This window comes from Bos taurus, chromosome 1 (genome assembly GCF_002263795.3).
Source record: "Bos taurus isolate L1 Dominette 01449 registration number 42190680 breed Hereford chromosome 1, ARS-UCD2.0, whole genome shotgun sequence".
Taxonomy (NCBI): Eukaryota; Metazoa; Chordata; class Mammalia; order Artiodactyla; family Bovidae; genus Bos; species Bos taurus.
Genome location: NC_037328.1, coordinates 72,976,871 through 72,998,159, shown reverse-complemented (window position 1 = coordinate 72,998,159; position 21,289 = coordinate 72,976,871).

Sequence of the window (21,289 nt, the reverse complement as noted above, 5' to 3'; positions counted from 1 at the left end):
ATCTCTAGACCTCTCTTTCCTTGAAGTTGGACTGATATCATGTGACCCAAAGTCCCACACCTCTAATATCATGCTTTGTCTTTCTTGCATGACTAACCCCCACCCTGAGTTGTCTCATTAGGCTTGAAATACCAGTTGTATTTCCAGGGGCCCTCCATAAAAGAGAAAGACATTCCTATTGCTCAGGAAATTCAAAGGGTTTCGACGTTGTTTCCCAGGTTCTGGGACAAAAGCCAGACCTCTCTTTGGAGGTCACATTTCTTACTATGCAGTAACATTGTTGGAAATAAATAGACAGTATTGTTCATAAATAAAAGTTTAGGCTATCATGCATGGATCTGTTTCTGAACTCTGTTCTGTTTCATGATCTACTAAATGAAACTACAGAAACCTTTTTATTTTCTATGTAAAATATTTTTGTAATACTTAATTGTTAAATAATGTGCATATAATACTTATAGGACTTACAAGGAAATATGATAAGAATTATCTGCCTATGTAAAAATAAAAAACTCAACACAGTAGTTGGAACATAACATTGAGGAAAGTTTCCAGCAAACAGAGCAAAAAGACAAAGAGATAGAAAACAAGAGAGAAAAAGTAAGAAATTAGAGTACATGTTTAAGATGGCAACCCACTCCAGTTCTCTTGCCTGGAAAATCCCATGGATGGAGGAGCCTGGTAGGCTACTGTCCATGGGGTCGCAAAGAGTTGTATATGGCTGAGCAACTTCACTCACTTAAGAGGACTTATATCTGAATAGCAGTGTTTCTAGAAAGAGAGAAAGAGAAAAAAAACTGGGGTTGGGGGGGAGGAACAATCAATGGTGTAATTCAAGAACAGAATGAGCTGCCAGATTGAAGAGCCCATAAAATGGCTGGTACCATTTAAGGAACCAAGAGATTTTTACTGCTTCCAGAGAAGAAAAAAGTTAAGTCAAATACAAAATTTAGGAATCATAATGGCTTCTGACTTTTCGTCAGCAGCACTTGAAGCCAAAATACAATAAAATTCTGAAGGATGTCATTTCTAGTCTAGAATTCTATGCTCAGCCAAATGACCAATTGAGTCTGCAAGTGGAAAAAAGTTATTTTTCAAGTATATAAATTCTCAGCATTTTTTTACCTATCATGTATCCTTTCTAAGAAAGCTGCTGAAGAATGTACTCCACTCAAAGAATAAATCAATGAAGAGGATCTAAAACAGGAGAGAGACAAGGATTCACCAGGAAGATGGTGAAGAGAAATCCCACAATAATAGCCTTGCACCAGATGTAGAGATTAACCAGTTCCATTTACAGAAGAGTGACTCAGGAACAGATATGAGGGAATTCCCTGGTGGTTAGAACTCTGAACTTTCATTGCCAAGGGCACAGGTTAAATCCTTGATCAGGGAATTAAGTCCTGCAAGCCACATGGCGCAACAAACAAAAAAGAAACAGATATAATGATAACTGTTACCACCAAAATCCCCACTGACATTATAGCCACATTTAATTCTAAAGGAGATCAGCCCTGGGTGTTCTTTGGAAGGAATGATGCTAAAGCTGAAACTCCAGTACTTTGGCCACCTCATGCGAAGAGTTGACTCATTGGAAAAGACTCTGATGCTGGGAGGGATTGAGGGCAAGAGGAGAAGGAGACGACAGAGGATGAGATGGCTGGATGGCATCACCGACTCGATGGACGTGAGTTTGTGTGAACTCCAGGAATTGGTGATGGACAGGGAGGCCTGGCATGCTGCGATTTATGGGGTCGCAAAGAGTCAGACACGACTGAGCAACTGAACTGTACTGAACTGAAACTTAAGGATATGCTTACCTGTGTTTGTCAGGGCTTCACTGTATATTTAAGACAATTCCTGCTCATGTCCCAATGTCCTGCCTCTAGAATCAGCTGAGAACCCTCATTTTACAACATCTCCATTTCTGAAGTGTTCTTTGACCTATTGTTGAGAACTAGACATAGGCTATGATGAGCTTAGAAACAGAAAATACAAAGCAACCCTTTCCCTTTGTCTGTTTTACAGGGTGTTCAGTGCCTCACCCATACTGCAGATCTGCCAGATGCTGGATGCAGGTGAGCCCTCTTGGTTAGAGATTTATTTACCTGAAGCCAATGAAACTTTGGAACTTAAGCTCCTTACTCATATATGTTCCTCCCAAAGCCCTGCACATAACTCAACATTTGTAATTTTGAATTCATACTCTTCTTAAAAGAGTCCTCCAAATTATATACTCTTCACACCACACAAATCCTAGATCTGCTTCTACTTGACACTTTTTCCTGTAACTTGCTCAGAAGAAGCTTTTAAAAACTCAGGAAAGCTAAAGTTATCCTGTACCCTAGAGATGCTGCTGCTGCTGCTAAGTCGCTTCAGTCATGTCCAACTCTGTGTGACCCCATAGATGGCAGCCCACCAGGCTCCCCCGTCCCTGGGATTCTCCAGGCAAGAACACTGGAGTGGGTTGCCATTTCCGTCTCCAATGCATGGAAGTGAAAAGTGAAAGTGAAGTCGCTCAGTCGTGTCCAACTCTTCGCTGCCCCATAGACTGCAGCCTACCAGGCTCCTCCATCCATGGGATTCTCCAGGCAAGAGTACTGGAGTGGGTTGCCATTGCCTTCTCCACTAGAGATGCTAGTCAGATTGTTTTCCTAGGACAATGCTTCCCTTCTGATAACAGCCATAGTGCTCTTTCTTTATACAGCTTTTTGTGTTTGTGCTATTCAAATCCAAGCAGTGGATTACTTAGGGATATATAATATGGAGAGTAAAACTGTGGTTACCTGGTCGGGGGAGGGCTGGTTGGGAGTAGTCAAGGGAAACAGAGACTGGACAGGGCCACACAGCTGGGCTTCAGGCCCAGGTGTTCGTTTATTATTTATCTTTAAACTGTGCATATACTCTGTGAATGTGGAACATTTCATAATTTTAAAGGGCAAGGAGGGGGGTGCCTAAAGGACATTATTTCCTTCCTTTATTGGGAACTAGAGACAATGAGTGAATAGATAAAGAATCATCATCAATAGCAAGTTAAATACAAAAGGAAACCGTAAATTTCTAACATTCTAACAGATAAAAATAAAGAAAAGCAACCAAAAAACTCCACTGTTCTAGTAAATCTGGGCCTGGTTAGAGAGGAGAGTGCTTACTGCAATGAAGTCCACTGACTGAGCAGAGAAGGGGCAAAATCCAGTTGGGTTTCTAGCACTTCCTGGCACAAGAGCCTCTTGCTGGGGCCAAGTGTGTTAAGGGTCTGCTCCTCAGTTTTGCTTCTCCAGGAACTTGATTTTGGAGGCTCCCTTGGAGCTTCCCAGGCTTTAAGAGAGCTCCTCTTAAGGACCAGCCTCTTGGGAACTCCTTGAGGACATGAATCATGTTTTATCCACCTATAAATTCCTGGCGCCTGGCAAAGACTTACGTACAGCCACAGAATTAATAGATTTTTCTGGTGAGAAATAAAATATTGCCTGCCATACCAGTAAATAAAGGATGTCAGTTATCATTGATTGCAGCCACCCTGACAGTGAGCCCTAAGGATGTTCAGGATGAAAACAAGGAATGCCCACCATCTAGCCAGCCAGGACCAGACCCAGAGCCCTGGAAACTCTCAGGGGAGTGGTTGAACCACTGGGACCAAACTCCTCCTGTTCACAAAAACCTGCTGACTGCCCAGGGACAAGCGGCTGATCGCTGTGCCTGAGGAGACTTCAAAACCCTGTGAGACCTGGACCACAGCAAGAAATAGTTTATATTCCAGAAGTTCTCATTGTGTCAGAGCAGCATGAATGCTTCATTTTCTGATCCACCCATAAACCAGAAGAGATTCAGTTTAGAAAGATAGTGATGGAATCAAGCCTAGAGCAGAGATCTCCCAACAACCGCCTGCTTACTGTTCTGTTACACTTTCTGTGCCTCTGTTCCCATCATCTGAGTAGCCCAGGGTCAAGGGCCTGCCACCCACCAGAGCAAGGTTATGAGTTTTCTATTGACATTTGTATAAGGTTACCTTTAGGTAATGGTCTCCCTCCATGGCTTATTGATAAAGAACCCACCTGCAATGCAGGAGCAGGAGACCAGAGTTCAATCCCTAGTTGGGCAGATCTGCTGGAGGAGGGCATGGCAACCCACTCCAGTATTCTTGCCTGGAGAATCCCATGGACAGAGGAGCCTGGCGGGCTACAGTCCATAGGGTCGCAGAGTCAGATGTGACTGAGGTGACTTTGCATGGCACCTCTCAGTCAATTCAGTCTTTCAGTCATGTCCGACTCTTAGTGACCCCATGGACTGCAGCACACCAGGCCTCCCTGTCCATCACCAACTCCTGGAGTTTACCCAAACTCATGCCCATTAAGTCAGTGATGCCATCCCACCATCTCATCCTCTGTCATCCCCTTCTCCTGCCGTCAACCTTCCCCACCATCAGAGTCTTATCTAATGAGTCAGTTCTTCACATCAGGTGGCCAAAATATTGGAACTTCAGTTTCAGCATCAGTCCTTCCAATGAATATTCAGGACTAATTTCCTTTAGGATCAACTGATTTGATCTCCTTGCAGTCCAAGGAAGTCTCAAGAATCTTCTCCAACACCACAGTCCAAGAGGATCAATTCTTTGGAGTTCAGCTTTCTTCATGGGCCAACTCTCACATCCATACACGGCTACTAGGAAAACCATAGCTTGATGAGCCTTTGACAGCAAAGTAACATCTCTGCTTTTTGATATGCTGTCTAGGTTTGTCACAGCTTTTCTTCTAAGGAGCAAGCATCTTTTAACTTCATGGCTCCAGTCACCATCTGCAGTGATTTTGGAGTCCAAGAAAAGAAAGTCTGTCCATGTTTGCATTGTTTCCCCAAATATTTGACATGAAGTGATGGGACTGGATGCTATGATCTTAGTTTTTAGAGGAAAGTGAAAAAGCTGGCTTAAAACTCAACAGCAACTCTATATAACGGAAAGCAAAATAGCTATTGAGTGGATAAATAGTAAATACTCCTTCCTAAATTCTGTCTTTATAACGTGGCAAGGATTGGGTGGGGGTGGGAATTCTAATGGGTTGTTTATTTTTCATTCATTTGCATAAATGAGTTTCTAAGCCCCCCAGCAAATACCATGAATTAATTAGTAGAATCTGTAGTAGCCAAATCATTATGTGGAGCATTGGGACAGCCACAATAAAAATGAGGACTTATTGTTATTTTTTAGCAACTGATACACCCTAGAAGCATGAAATCATTTCCAGAACAAGGTGGAGTGTACATGGGTAAATATGTTATCCATGTCCCAGTGTAGGAAAGCAGATACCCTAGTAATTGGTGTCTGTTATCCCAAGTCACAAAGAGACGAGATGAACATTCTGTTCTCCCCTGACTTATTCTGAAATAGGCAGGAGGGATCATGAAAAGGGTACATAAGAGAGCCCTTCCCTTAATAATGAGACATAGGGCAGCCTGATTTCTAATCATTCATTAGCTGAGAAAATATTGCTGGAGTCCCCTTTATGTGCAAGGCTTTGCCTGGGGAGAAGAGGCAACGCATCCAGCTAGATCCAGGAGCCCATCCTTTGCAAAGATGCTGACCCGATGGTACAAGGTGACAAGCAGACATAGGAGAAGGTGACTGCTGCCACGGATAGATGTGCTCCCAACTGGAGGCCTGAAAACCTGCCTCCAGTCACAGCTCTGCCCCTAGTGTGCTGTGTGACTTTGGGCAAATGGCTTCATCTCTCTGGGTCTTTATATCCTTGGCTGTGGAATCAGAGGTGAGAAGACTTGCAGAAGGAACACAGCATGGATAAAGGTCCCATAATCCTTCTATACTTTGCTGTCTATGGCTGTCTGGCTCCCCACAGAGAACGCAACAGACCTTCCTCTCCTCACAGATCCACCCATCTCTTCCAAGTCTCCTCACTGTTTGCAAATGACCTGACTTCCTACTGCACAGAAAAAAAGAAATCTCTGATGGTGACTGTTTCACCCTCCCACCACTGCACCTGCATCATGCTCTTCCCATCATCCCTCGTGGACATGGAGAAAGCATCTTTTTTTGTCAGGGTCTTATGGCACATTCTCCAGTCATTCCATCCTAAACACAGAACAAATATAAATTCTCTTCTGTCCTACATCTCCCTCTGGTTGCTAATGTCTCTCTTTCCTCCCTTCCCAAGGTTCCTGAAAGTTGTCTTCACGCCCTGTCTTGTTTCCTCACCCGTCAGTCATTCTTCAGCCCCCTCCGGTCTGGATTCCCCTACACCCACTTCCCCTGCAGCTGCAGCTGCCACCATCACCAGGACCTTTGTTACCAGAACAACCTGTTCACACTTCCTCCAAGTTCTCGGCAGAGCACCCAGCCCAGCTGGCCACTTCCTCCTTCCTGAAACACTCCATTTTCTTGGTTTTCAGTACCACACACTGGTGATTCCTATCTGGGCATTTCTTCGTTTTCTTTACCTGTTTCTCCCACTCTAGCTGATCATTGACCCAGTCCCAGGCTCATGTTCATCTCACCGTACTTTTCTTCCTAAGCAATCTCACTTTTTCTCAGGTTTAAATCAGAGCTCAGTCCCTTGCTTACCTGTTCACATGCATTTATTGAGCCTTTAGAATAGGCCAGATTTTATGAGTTTGAAGTCCGGAGAAGGCAATGGCACCCCAATCCAGTACTCTTGCCTGGAAAATCCCATGGACGGAGGAGCCTGGTGGGCTGCAGTCCTGGGGTCGCTAGGAGTCAGACACGACTGAGCGACTTCACTTTCACTTTTCACTTTCATGCATTGGAGAAGGAAATGGCAACCCACTCCAGTGTTCTTACCTGGAGAATCCCAGAGACAGGGGAGCCTGGTGGGCTGCTGTCTCTGGGGTCGCACAGAGTTGGACACGACTGAAGCGACTTAGCAGCAGCAGTAGCAGTATGAGTTTGAAGTCAGTTCGCTTCTCTATTTATTACTGATACACTTTATATATTGAAATCATATGACTCAGATTAGGACTAGAACTCACTGTCTTTTATAACTGAGATCACACACCTGGTCTCAGAACTTAATGAAGCTCAGGTTCTTGATGCCTCATTACAGAAATAATCCAGTGAGAGACAAAATAATAGATAAGAAGTGGATTTATTTAGAGAGAAAAGCACTCCACAGACAGAATGTGGACTATCTCAGAAGGTGAGAGTGGCATCAGGGTATAGGGTTGTGAGTTTTTATCAGGGTGGGTAACTTCATAGGCTAATAAGTGGGAGGAGTAGTCCAGCTATTTTGGGGAAGGGGTGGATCTAGAAATTGGGCCACCACCCACTTGCTGACATTTTAGGGTCAGCCTTGGAACTGTCATGGTGCCTTGGGTGTGTCGTTTAGCATGCCAATGTGCTACAGTGAGGATATACTGAGGCTCAAGGTCTAGTGGTATTCTCGTCCCCCATCTTGGACCTAGTTGGTTCTAACCAGTTTGTATCATGTCCTATGGTTATGTTTTTCTTTTAAAGGTCATGCCCTATCCTCTTCCTTCCTGTTTCAATATTAGTGGAGAAACACATTTCGTTGCTGAAATAATCAAAAAAGACTAAAAGAAGCAAGTAAAAATTAGCCATAATTGCATTACCCAAAGATTACCACAGTCCACATTTTGACACATATTCTCTAGCCTTAATCCTCTTCATATAGCTATGGTAGGTTTTTATTATAAAAATTGGATGATATATTCTGTTTTGTAACTTGCATTTTTTTCACCAACAATAAATCATGGACATTTTTTCATGTCAGCAAACATATTTTTAGAACATAATTTTTATTGAATATACAGTACACTTTCACAGAAATTTACCCCAATTTTTCAGCCTATTCTTCTGGTACGCATGTAATTTGCCCTGATTTTCCCTTGTGGTTAAATCTTTACCAGTTTATATAATTATTACTTGGGATAAATTTCTAACAAGAGAACTGCTGCATCAAAACAGGAAGGAGGAGCTACCCTTCTAAGCCTGTGCTCAGGTAGCTGCCTTGACCAAGTGTCTGGCCACAGTCTATTTGAAACCACAGTTGGAGGGTGTTTGATATGCCCAAATCCCAGGCCACATGCCAGGTTTCTTTGTTTTTGAATATGTCAAATTTTATCTTTTCGGGGTTCTTTATACAGGAAATTCTTTACTGTCTGAGCCACCAAGGAATGAACAGAAACTAATATTGCAGCTTCTAGCCTATTACCATTTTAAATTAGCAAAGTCTTTAATTTGATTCTGTGAAAGTGCCAAAGGCCCTGACGTGTGACTGTCTCTCGTACTAATTTGACCTCAAAGAGCTCAGTTTCCTGTGGGCTGCGGTGTTGGGAAGGGAGCACAGTGGGCAGGAGCCCACACAGTTAGCCTAAATATCATGCAGACTGTGGCAAGCCTTATGATAAAGTGCCTTGACCGAGAACAGGGTAAGTTAGGGTTTCGGAAGGTGGTTTTGAGAGCCAGGGGGCAAAGAAAAGACTTGGACACAGGCCCAGAGATGTGGGGAGACTGTGGGGGTAAAGACCTGGCCATCGTGAATAGAATGTTTGTGGGTGTGGGTGCGTGCATGTGCGTGCATACGTACACACAGGGCATATTTAAGAGAAGACGGTTTACTCTTGTGGAAAGTCTAAATGGTGTGAGATTTTGAATCAGAGGCCGCCAGGGTTAACCCCTGTACTACAGGCAACAGGAAACTAGGGAAAGACTTTAAAAAATAATGCACAGCCTGGGCAGGGCAATACATCCAAGAACAAAAACAGAAATCAACCCCAAACATTCATTGGAAGGACTGATGCTCAAGCTGAAGTTCCAGTACTTTGGCCACCTGATGAGAAGAGCCAACTCATTGGAAAAGACCCCGATGCTGGGAAAGAATGAGGTCAGGAGAAGGGGGAGACAGAGAATGAGATGATTGGATGGCATCATCGACTCAATGGACATGAGTTTGAGCAAACTCTGGAATGTAGCGAAGGACAGGGAAGCCTGGCTTGCTGCAGTCCATGGGGTCACAAAAAGTTGAACACAACTGAAAGACTAAACAACAACAGTATTGGGCTATATTGTCCCAACATTGTTCTCAGCCTGTCTACTGGTCAGGGGAGCAGAGCTGTCAGCCTGTCCCCTCAGCCTGACAAGTACACTCCCAGAAGCCTCAAGAATAATCAGTGGGGCTTTGTTTTTGACCAGGCAATATTTAACTGTATTGAGCCTCCAGATCTGTCAACCTGTCCTGCAGGTCTGCTGCTGCTGCTGCTGCTGCTGCTAAGTTGCTTCAGTCATGTCCGACTCTGTGTGACCCCATAGATGGCAGCCCACCAGGCTCCTCCATCCCTGGGATTCTCCAGGCAAGAACACTAGGGTGGGTTGCCATTTCCTTCTCCAATGCATAGAAGTGAAAAGTGAAAGTGAAATCGCTCAGTCGTGTCCGACTCTTCTCGACCCCATGGACTGCAGCCTACCAGGCTCCTCCATCCATGGGATTTTCCAGGCAAGAGTACTGGAGTGAGGTGCCATTGCCTGCAGGTCAGATGAAGTTATTTCAGGAGTTTGGTGCTCTAAGGGGAAAGAGAGTAAAGAGAGAGACGGTGAAGGCCCAAGAGTACAATTTCTGGAATGCATGGGGTCCTGGCTTGGTGTCCAGAGAAGTCACAATAGAATCAGAGAATCTGTTGCTGGGAGAGGGAAGGTGGCCCAAGGGGCAGTGGGCAGTGATGGGGCGGGAGTGGGGGGCAGTTTAGAAAGTTTATCTGGGGTGCAAAAATTGCTAGTTCCTTTTGCGGCTGCTCCAAATATAGCAGTCCTCCGCTCTTCCCTCTAATCTCGGTGTGGCCACCACGACCTTCCAACTTGGCTGCATCCAGACAGCCCACAGAAATTGTAGTCGAAATCCAGAACTCACAGTAGGACACACCCTGCAGCCCCACACAGTCTGATGAGCTCTGCTGTGTGCAATCCTTTTTCAAGAGGACACATTTTAAGGAGTTAAGGCATGCACTGCATTCTCCTCCACTTGCAGTTTTTCCCTGTTCCTATAGAAGAGAGAGAGTCCTGAAGCCTGAGAAAAAAGATGTGTGGCTGAGGATTCATCACAAGTCTGGTCTCGCTTGCCTTCGCCCAAAAAGAAAAATTCCCTGGAGAACTCAGGACCCAGCACTGTAATTAAACTTCTGACCCAGAGATGGCACTGACAGGGGCAAAGCTGGGGAAACCCCGTCTGCAGCCTCCCTATGGAGCACAGAGGCTGCAGGGGAAACCCTGGGAGTTCATTTCTTTCCGCTGGAATTGTCTGCTGAATGCAAATAATCTCTAATTTGCTCCCACTCCCTTTTTTTTCCACAACACCAAGAAACGAAGAAATCCTGCGTCAATCAATGCATACTGCCATTTACCCTGCCAGCAAACCTCTGCCTAGCTTGGTACAAGATGTTACTGCTGTTGCAATCAGGAATGAGGGATTTAGCAATCACTGATGGGAAACTCATGCTCATTATTTTAGAATGAAACCTACATTTTTCAGATTTTCCTTTTCTCTTTCAGCCAACCTCTTCTGGAAAAAGTCACAGAGTCAAATCCTGTTTGCTGGTTCTTTTTCTCTCATCCTCTGGGTCTCTATGTGGGAGGGGCTGGGAACTGACCTGGGAGTCTCTTCTAATCTCTGTGTCTATGTTGGAGTTTGTCTGCATCTTTTGTGTTTTCGTGTTATAAAGCTTATAAAAATGGGAATATTTCATCTATCCTGAAGGAAAGATCTTTGGGGTGCATATTAAGTATGTTAAGGTCAAAAGAGCAATGGTCCCTGAATGGCTCGCAATTAAATAATGTGGCAGTCAGAAGGGCTTTACAGAGGAGAGGAATACTCTGATAATGAACATGCCTGTGGGGTTCCCTTCGACTTGAGGCATCCAATTCTAATTTCCTCTATAGGAGCCCCAGAGAAGGAAATAACAACCCACTCCAGTATTCTTGCCTGGAGAATTTCATGGACAGAGGAGCTTGGCAGGATACAGTCCATGGGGTTCCAAAGAGTCAGACACAACTGAAGCAATTCAGCATGCATGCATGCCAACATGCCATAAGCATCTCCCACCTCACCCTCTCTTCCCCAAAGCCTTGTCTCATCTTTACCTCTGTAAATCAAAACCCCAGCTGCTCAAGCCTCAAACCTTGAATCCGTCTTATATTCCTGTTTACTCCTCACATTATATGTAAACCACCTTGCTTGCTTTACCTCCAAAATGTATTCAGAATCTCTCTCACGTCTTCTTTCTGCTATCCTAGAGCAAGACATTATTACCCCGCTCTGGAGTATTCTAGAACCCTGTTAACTAACCTCCTACAATCTACAGGGATCCTTTTACAATATGAGTCAGTTCAGTTCAGTTCAGTCGCTCAGTCATGTCCAACTCTTTGCAACCCCATGAATCGCAGCACGCCAGGCCTCCCTGTCCATCACCAACTCCTGGAGTTCACTCAGACTCACGTCCATTGAGTCAGTGATGCCATCCAGCCATCTCATCCTCTGTCGCCCCCTTCTCCTCCTGCCCCCAATCCCCCCCAGCATCAGAGTCTTTTCCAATGAGTAAACTCTTCACATGAGGTGGCCAAAGTACTGGAGTTTCAGCTTTAGCATCATTCCTTCCAAAGAAATCCCAGGGCTGATCTCCTTCAGAATGGACTGGTTGGATCTCCTTGCAGTCCAAAGGGCTCTCAAGAGTCTTCTCCAACACCACAGTACAAAAGCATCAATTCTTCAGCGCTCAGCTTTCTTCACAGTCCAACTCTCACATCCATACATGACTACTGGAAAAACCATAGCCTTGACTAGACGGACCTTTGTTGGCAAAGTAATGTCTCTGCTTTTCAATATGCTATCTAGGTTGGTCATAACTTTCCTTCCAAGGAGTAAGCGTCTTTTAATTTCATGGCTGCAGTCACCATCTGTAGTGATTTTGGAGCCCCCCAAAATAAAGTCTGACACTGTTTCCACTGTTTCCTCATCTATTTCCCATGAAGTGATGGGACTGGATGTCATGATCTTCGTTTTCCGAATGTTGAGCTTTAAGCCAACTTTTTCACTCTCCACTTTCACTTTCATCAAGAGGCTTTTGAGTTCCTCTTCACTTTCTGCCATAGGGGTGGTGTCATCTGCATATCTGAGGTTATTGATATTTCTGGCAATCTTGATTCCAGCTTGTGTTTCTTCCAGTCCAGCGTTTCTCATGATGTACTCTGCACATAAGTTAAATAAACAGGGTGACAATACACAGCCTTGACGTACTCCTTTTCCTGTTTGGAACCGGTCTGTTGTTCCATGTCCAGTTCTAACTGTTGCTTCCTGACCTGCATACAGATTTCTCAAGAGGCAGGTCAGGTGGTCTGGTATTCCCATCTCTTGAAGAATTTTCCACAGTTTATTGTGATCCACACTGTCAAAGGCTTTGGCATAGTCAATAAAGCAGAAATAGATGTTTTTCCGGAACTCTCTTGCTTTTTCCATGATCCAGCAGATGTTGGCAATTTGATCTCTGGTTCCTCTGCCTTTTCTAAAACCAGCTTGAACATCAGGAAGTTCATGGTTCACATATTGCTGAAGCCTGGCTTGGAGAATTTTGAGCATTATTTTACTAGCATGTGAGATGAGTACAATTGTGCAGTAGTCTGAGCATTCTTTGGCATTGCCTTTCTTTGGGATTGGAATGAAAACTGACCTTTTCCAGTCCTGTGGCCACTGCTGAGTTTTCCAAATTTGCTTGCATATTGAGTGCAGCACTTTCACAGCATCATCTTTCAGGATTTGAAATAGCTCAACTGGAATTCCATCACCTCCACTAGCTTTGTTTGTAGTGATGCTTTCTAAGGCCCACTTGACTTCACATTCCAGAATGTCTGGCTCTCGATGAGTGATCACACCATCATGATTATCTGGGTCGTGAAGATCTTTTTTGTACAGTTCTTCTGTGTATTCTTGCCACCTCTTCTTAATATCTTCTGCTTCTGTAAGGTCCATACCATTTCTGTCCTTTATCAAGCCCATCTTTGCATGAAATGTTCCTTTGGTATCTCTAATTTTCTTGAAGAGATCCCTAGTCTTTCCCATTCTGTTGTTTTCCTCTATTTCTTTGCATTGATCGCTGAAGAAGGCTTTCTTATCTCTTCTTGCTATTCTTTGGAACTCTGCATTCAGATGCTTATATCTTTCCTTTTCTCCTTTGCTTTTTGCTTCTCTTCTTTTCACAGCTATTTGTAAGGCCTCCCCAGACAGCCATTTGGCTTTTTTGCATTTCTTTCTCCATGCCATGCCCGAGCAACAAGTGGGATCTTAATTCTTCCACCCCCAGGGATTGAACCCATGCCTTCTGCAGTAGAAGTGCAGAGTCTTAACCACTGGACCACGAGGGAATGCCCCACAATATGAGTCAAATCAGGTCAAACCCATTCCAGGCTTTGTTTCCACTGATCTGGCCCCCCTCCCCCTGATGCTCCTACCCCTGGCTCACTCTGCTCCATCCACTCTGGCCTGTTCCTCCAATAAGGCAAGCACTTTTCATCTTGGCAGTATCTACTTTTCTTCCAGTACTCTGGCCCCCTTATGTGAAGAGCTGACTCACTGGAAAAGACCCTGATGCTGGCAAAGATTGAAGGCAGGAGGAGAAAGGGACGACAGAGGATGAGATGTTGGATGGGATCACTGACTCCGTGGACGTGAGTTTGAGCAAGCTCCAGGAGTTGGTGATGGACAGGGAAGCCTGGCGTGCTGCGTCCATGGGGTTGCAGAGTCAGACACAACTTAGCAACTTACAACAACTCTTCCACTAGATATCTGGGTGGTTTGTGTCTTTCACTTTCTTAATGTCTCAACTGAAATGTCATCTCATCAGAGAGGCTCCATCCACCCACATTAAAAACCAGCATCCCCTCCCTTCATTGTTCTGTAAGCTCCCTTATCTTTGTTTTTCTTCATTGCGCTTATCACCACTCAGCATTTTATTTATTCACTTGTTCGACTATTGTTGGGCATCCCCCCATCATAATATAAACTCAGTAGGGGCAAAGTCTTGGCTAATGAATCCCCACTGCTTGGCACCTACTAGGTGTTCAATTGATTTGTGTTAAACCTGGGGGCTTGGAAGACTCTTAGGGTTCATTCTGTCCAAATATATCACTTTATACATAAGGATAACAAGGCCAGAGGGGACAATGGATTAGAGGAGGCCCCTTGGAAAATTAACAGCTCTGCTGGAACAAGTGCCCAAGTGCCTTGACCCCCAGCCAGTTCTACTCACCTCGGCCACATTGAAGAGCGCAGCCTATGATCACACCCAGCACGCGTGTGTCGGCGTGTATCATCCAACGTTCACTTTGCTCTGTGTGAAACACTCTGATGCTTATGATGATTCTCACTCTGTTTCACTTTTTTTGAAAGCTGCTGATCAGATTGTTAAATTAATTTCATGACCTATTAAAGGATTGTGACCTACCATTTAAAAAACTGTACACTATACTACAGGATAAAAAATACATATATATCTTTCTATCTCTTTTTCATTTTTTAATAGTGCTGTAAGTATGGCCACACTTATTTCAAGAGTTTTAAAAGTACCAGAAGAAAATCATGTATTGATAGTCATTCGATAGTGAGTGTGACTACACAAAGCAACAAAAGAAATATCTGAGATCTGGTTTCTAGGCTCTCATGTCTCAGTATATTAATTTTGAAATATCCCCTTGTTCCTGATTCCATTCCTGTCTCCAAGTTTTCAGCTTTGGGTTTCATGCTATGCCATATCATATTCATTTTCTTGGTTTTCTGTACCAAGTCATGCTTATAAATTGCTTCTTTGTACTTGCAGTCAGAACAGTGCATTCCAAAAGGAGGCAGGGGGAATGGTGAGGGTTTTCACATAGCTAACTTTGTTTTGACAATCATGGTATCTGATGGAGGGGGCACCAAGTACAGCCCCACACCAGTCTCATTGTACACACCGACCCCTTGGAACTTCCGGGGGTGGGGAGATTCATACAAGCATGGGGGCGAGAGACTGAAAAGCTGGTCAAGCTCAGGACAAGAAATAAATGCTTATGCAAAGCACAGAGGTCAAGGTCATATTAAAAATCAAGTATGTAAAATATTGGCTCTGGCACAATAACTCTCTGGTCTAAATTTATCCCAGTCTTCCAACCCTCACAGGACTGACAGAGCAGCTAGTGTTACCACTCAAGAAAAAGGCAGAACAATGTCTGAATCTGTATCTACAAGCAATCGCAGAGGAAAGATGCCAAAAACTCAACCTGGCTCCTTCAGAGGCTGCAAAAGTTGCTCCAGGTAATTAGATATTATAGCATGAGAGTAGAGTTTATAAACAAGATAAGTTCACCATCTTCATTATTGTGGCTGTTGTCACCCCCGTGGCCAGGATATTGTGGAGAGTGGACCACCAGGATTAAACCTTTCCACATCTCATCGAGGATGGGAGGAAGACCAGGTGAGACCTGAGACTCACACCCTGGTTATTTTCCAAGTGTGTCTGCCACATGTTCCTGGCCCTGCTCTGGGCCCTCTGGGCTCTATAACCACATTACCAAGCTTCTATTCCTTTGGCTTCTTATTGAGTTGGGCAGGAGACTCCACGCTGACAAATTTATTCCTTACTCCTTAATACCACCTTCCTTCCTGCTTTACTGCTCTTTTGGCAGTGATCTCGTTCATTTGTGGCTCTGGTTCCTAAGTGGAGGCCCCTCTCCCAGGACTTTTGCTCTCATGGAGTCCTGGCAGAGCGTCTCCTCACCTTACCCTTCAGGCTCAGTCCTAGTCCTAGGGTGCCCACCACTCTCTGTTGGTCCCATAACTCTGGCCACACCTTTTGTAAACAGTCCCTTTGTTAAGCTCTTTTTCTCCCCACTCCCACTGCACTAAACACCCAAGTATGCACTGTTGCCTGCTGGGACCCTGACTCATGTACTTGGACTCACACCTATGGATGCTCTAGGCTTCGCTCACACCCAGGATCTCACAGAGGTCCCCGCAGGCAGAATGCTTTGCTGCCTTGAAATCTGACCTCTGGCCCTCGCACATGCCCTTGGGTCTCTCCATCTACCCTCTCAGGTCCTGCTTTTTGGGGATAGTTGCCAGTAGCTGAATGCCAGCAGCTGCTCAGCTGAAGTTGTCACTGAGTTTGTTAGGCAGTGTGGGGCAGGATCAGATAGGGCCACAGGTCACAGCAATAACTCCAGGGTTTTCAGGCCTCATTCCTTTCCAAGGGCGCAGGATCAGTAGAAGTGGACTGGTTAAAGCTAGTCCTCAGGCAAAGTAGACTGAAGCCTGGAAAGAACATGAAAGACCATCTTGGCCAATCCACTCCCTTTGCAGTTAGGGAAACTAAGGCCCTAACTGCAGGAAAGGTAAGAGGGTAAGGTACCAGAGAGGCAGGGTAAGAATCCAAAACTTCTGAATACTCATCAGTATTGGAAGGAGCATTAAAGATACAGTCACAGTGAAAGACAGAGTACAAGGCCTTGCCATTTACAGGGAGGGGTTTGGTGACCTCCGGGCCTCATCTGAACCAGGAATAGTCCAGATGGGGCAGCAGGGTGTGACTTGGAGTGAGGAGGCCCCCTTCTGCTGGGGTCACAACATCTGCCCACTCCTGACACTGGCCCGTGGCCAACCTCCTGAGAGCCACACAAGTGTGGGTGGCATGGCCTCCCCTACTTTGTGGGTCAGGCCTGCAGTAGAGGGTTGGCTGTGCTCCCCAGCCAGGCTCACTTCCTGGGCCCACGGCTGGACTAGGTTTCCAGGTCCTTGGAAGTGAGGTGGGGCCCCATGACTAATCCTCACCAACAGAAGCAAGTGAAAGCTATGGGTCAACTCCCATTCATGGCAGTGAAGAAAAAGCTTTACTTTCTCTTCTGCCCATCTGGCTGGACACGAAGGATTCTAAGATGGTGCAGTTACCAGATGGGCTAAGCCAGGATGCCTGTGTCCCTGGAAGATACCCACAGCAGACTATAGGAATGAGACATAAACAAGCCTTTGTTGGGACTTCCCTGGTGGTCCCATGGCTGAGACTCCACACTCCCATTGCAGTCAGGCCAAGTTTGATACCTGGTCAGGGAACCAGACCCCACGTGCTACATACAACTAAGAGTTTGCATGCCTCAACCAAAACCCAGGACAGTCAAATAAATAAATAATAAAACATAAATATTTAATAAATAAATAAATAAGCCTTTGTCCTCACATAGGAAGGGTGGAGGAAGATGATTAGCAGCTAGAGGTAACTACCCTGTTTAATAGTGAAATTGAGGAAATTTACAGGTGACCCACCAATCCCCCAATCCTTCAGGCTTGATCTTTCAAAGACATCTGGGAGCCCCTCTTTCTGCCCAGGTGTCTCTGCAGTGTATCCCATCTTCCTCTCCCTGCCTTTCTTTTCCCTCTCTCCTGCCACTTATCTCCTGATCAGCTTAAACAGACCCACCTAAAGAGTGGGTCTTCTTCCGTTGAAAGTGCCCTTCACAGTCTGCCAGAACCACTTCTTGAAGGGTCCTCTGATCCTCTCCAGTCCTGCTCCTGCAATTGCCTGGATTCCCACAGTCATTACTGGGCCATTTTTCTGACAGCAAAGCTGCTGATGAATAGCAAATGCATGCAGAAGTCTCGATTATCTCCTTTATTGTTTCAAAGGGACAATAAATTAAGAGCACTATTTACAAGTTTTTGATAATAACTACAATAATAGCAATGACAGAGATGATAACCCGCCTTTTTTTCCCATTGTAGAAGCTTCCAGCCATTCACCCTAGCCATCTCTTAAAATAGAGTCCTTCCTATCTTGACTCTTCCCTTTTGGGACATGACCTGGGTTTCTATGTTTAATCTCCAAGATTCTGGGGTGGTACCCACATAGAGATTTTTTTTTTTAATTGTTTGAGGCCAGAGGGGATTTTTCTGCTGAGAAGACAATGAAATCTGTGCCTTTTCCCACAAAAGAGGAAGAAATGTTTCAGGGGACACCACACCTAAACATTCTGGGCATTTCCAGCAAATCTCAGCAGAGGATGAGATAGTTTGGGAGAAATACTGAAACTAAGGCCGATAGCACTCATGGTCTGTTTTGTTTTGTTTTTTTAAAAAATCAGGGTAGGTGGTCAATTGAGTTACATTAGTCTGTTATCAATTTCTCTTGACTGGATCTTGAGTTCTTAAAAGGTAAAAATCTTTAGTGAGATGATCGTGTCTGATTATGGAATGGCCTTAGTGATGAGTGAGTGAGTTAGTGACTAAATGAATGAATTTATAATCTCATGACCTGAGAGCCATGGACAGTGGGCTTGCCAGAGTCAGGAGACCTGGGCCCTAGCCTTGACCCAGTTATGAACCTAACCATGTGATTGTAAGCAAGTCACTTCCACACACTGATACTTGGTTTCATCGCTTGTAAAATGAGGGCCTTGGACTAGACCAGTGCTTCTCACACCTCCATGTCAACACAGGTCGTCAGGGGATCTTGTTAAATGCAAACTCTGATTCAGGAGGTCTGGGGTGGTGTTCTAAGATTCTTCATGTTTAATAAGCTTCTTCTGCTGCTGCTTCAGTCATGTCCGACTCTGTGTGACCCCGTAGATGGCAGCCCACCAGGCTCCTCTGTCCCTGGGATTCTCCAGGCAAGAATACTGGAGTGGGTTGCCATTTCCTTCTCCAATGCATGCATACATGCTAAGTCACTTCAGTCGTGTCTGACTCTGTGAGACCCAGGCTCCTCTGTCCACAGGATTCTCCAGGCAAGAATACTGGAGTGGGTCATTCTTCTGGTCCATAGCCACACTTTGTGTAGCAAGAGTCTTGATCTCCAAGGTCCCTTTGCTAATATTCAATGGCTCAATTCTTAACAAATTAGAATAATCAGTTTATTCACCACTCAGCAGCCAGACTCCTTATAAAAGGTGAGTTTGACCCTTTGGTGGTTTCTCATATCATTCAGAATAATATCCACTTTTCACAACGTGGAACTACAAAGCCCTACATGATCTGATTCCACTTCATCACTTCTATGGCACCTTCCTCTACCTCTTCTTCCCCTTGCTTATATATATTCCAGCTGGATCTCTTTGCTGTTCCATCCATGCTCTTGCCCCAAAGCCTTTGAATGTGCGTTCCCTCCACTTGGAACACTGTCCCCCCGCCTGCCCACCCCCCCACCCCGCTCTGCCTCCTGCTGTAGTTTGGTCTTTGTTCAAATGTAACCTTATCAGAAATAACTTCTCTGATCACCCTCTAAAAATATTCCCCATTTTCATCTATTACTCTTTAACCTCTTACTCTGCTTAATTTTCATTCATAGCAAATCTTGACTTCTAACATCTTGCATAAAGATTTTTGCAGTTAACAATTGTCTTATTTATTAAATGGTTTTTAAATTATCGTCTATTGGTTTAGTTATCTGTCTATTGTCTTTCTCCTCCTCTAGCACATGAGCTCCACAAGAACAAACATTTGGTCTATTTTACCCACTGCTCTCTTCCCAGGACCTGACCGATATCCAACCATCATTTGTTGAATGTGCGAATAAAGGAAGAGATGAATAGAAAAGTGAGAAGTGGTTACACTGTTAAAAAATAAAAAGGAGTCCCTATGGCATCATTCAACCCTTCTGTACCCTATCAACAAGAAAAGCTGTGAGTCTCTGAGACCCTAAAGACTGCTGGATGGAAGAAAGGAGTCTGCAGAGAGAATGGCTTGCGGCGCACCTTAGCCCCAGAGCAATTTCTGTTCTTACAATTCGCTGGACTCTCCTTTGCAGCCATTGTCACGTAGTGAGTTTATATTACCCTCGCCCTGGTGGAGAAGTGGATACATCAGGCCACCATTCAGATCACACCACACTAACTCTCCTTCCTCTGTTCTAGGGACACCACTAGCTTTTGACTGTGATTTGACTGCCCACACTGACTGCCACAACCAGAAAGAACAGGCTGGTCAGGCTGACCCGAATGCCCGCTTCACCTGGCATGTACATGTCTCATTATAAATTAATCACTTGGCATTCTGCTTTATCCCCTTCAGTCTACTCTGAATGACTCAGCTTTCTGAGACTGATTAACTCTGGGACCCAACGGGATCAAGTTTCTGAACCTTCAAAGCCAGACCCTGAACAGTGGCTGCTTCTATAACATGTTGCTGCTCTGTGAAGGTTCATAGCAGGTGGCCAACTGGCCCTTCCCAGCACCATGCAACATCACTGAAGGATTTGTTTAGCATTTTCCCACAAACCCAGCAACTCCACTTAGAGAAGTGACTCTTGTGACCCCATGGACAGTAACTCACCAAGCTCCTCTGTCCATAGGATTATCCAGGCAAGAATACTGGAGTGGGTAGCAATTCCCTTCTTCGGGGAGGTCTTCCCAACCCAGGGACTGAATTCCAGTCTCCTGAATTGCAGGCAGATTCTTTACTGTTTGAGCCACCAGGGAAGCCCATATTAAACAGATATCTGGATAAATATGTAGAGATGTAGAAAAGTGCATTGTCATCTTCTCTCTTCCTCAGTTGAAGTGGTGGTGGGGTACTTTTGTGTCCTATGCTGTTCCCAGAATGTGGATGGGTCCTGGACTCCTCTATTTCCCACTTTCTATAGCACCCCTACGAATTAATTGATGGTTGTGTCACTTATTATAATTGTGAGGGGAATGTTGGTGACAGCAGAGTTGGTTAAGTAATCTATACCCAAAACTGGGAAGTGAATGAATTTTTGGCCTCATCTAGTGACCAAGTTATGACCAACCTAGATAGCATATTGAAAAGCAGAGACATTACTTTGCCAACAAAGGTCTGTCTAGTCAAGGCTATGGTTTTTCCTGTGGTCATATATGGATGTGAGAGTTTGACTGTGAAGAAGGCTGAGCGCTGAAGAATTGATGCTTTTGAACTGTGGTGTTGGAGAAGACTCTTGAGGGTCCTTTGGACTGCAAAGAGATCCAACCAGTCCATTCTGAAGGAGATGAGCCCTGGGATTTCTTTGGAAGGAATGATGCTAAAGCTGAAACTCCAGTACTTTGGCCACCTCATGCAAAGAGTTGACTCATTGGAAAAGACTCTGATGCTGGGAGGGATTGGGGGCAGGAGGAGAAGGGGATGACAGAGGATGAGATGGCTGGATGGCATCACTGACTCGATGGATGAGTCTGAGTGAACTCCGGGAGTTGGTGATGGTCAGGGAGGCCTGGCGTGCTGTGATTCATGGGGTCGCAAAGAGTCAGACACGACTGAGCGACTGAACTGAACTGAACTGAGTGACCAAG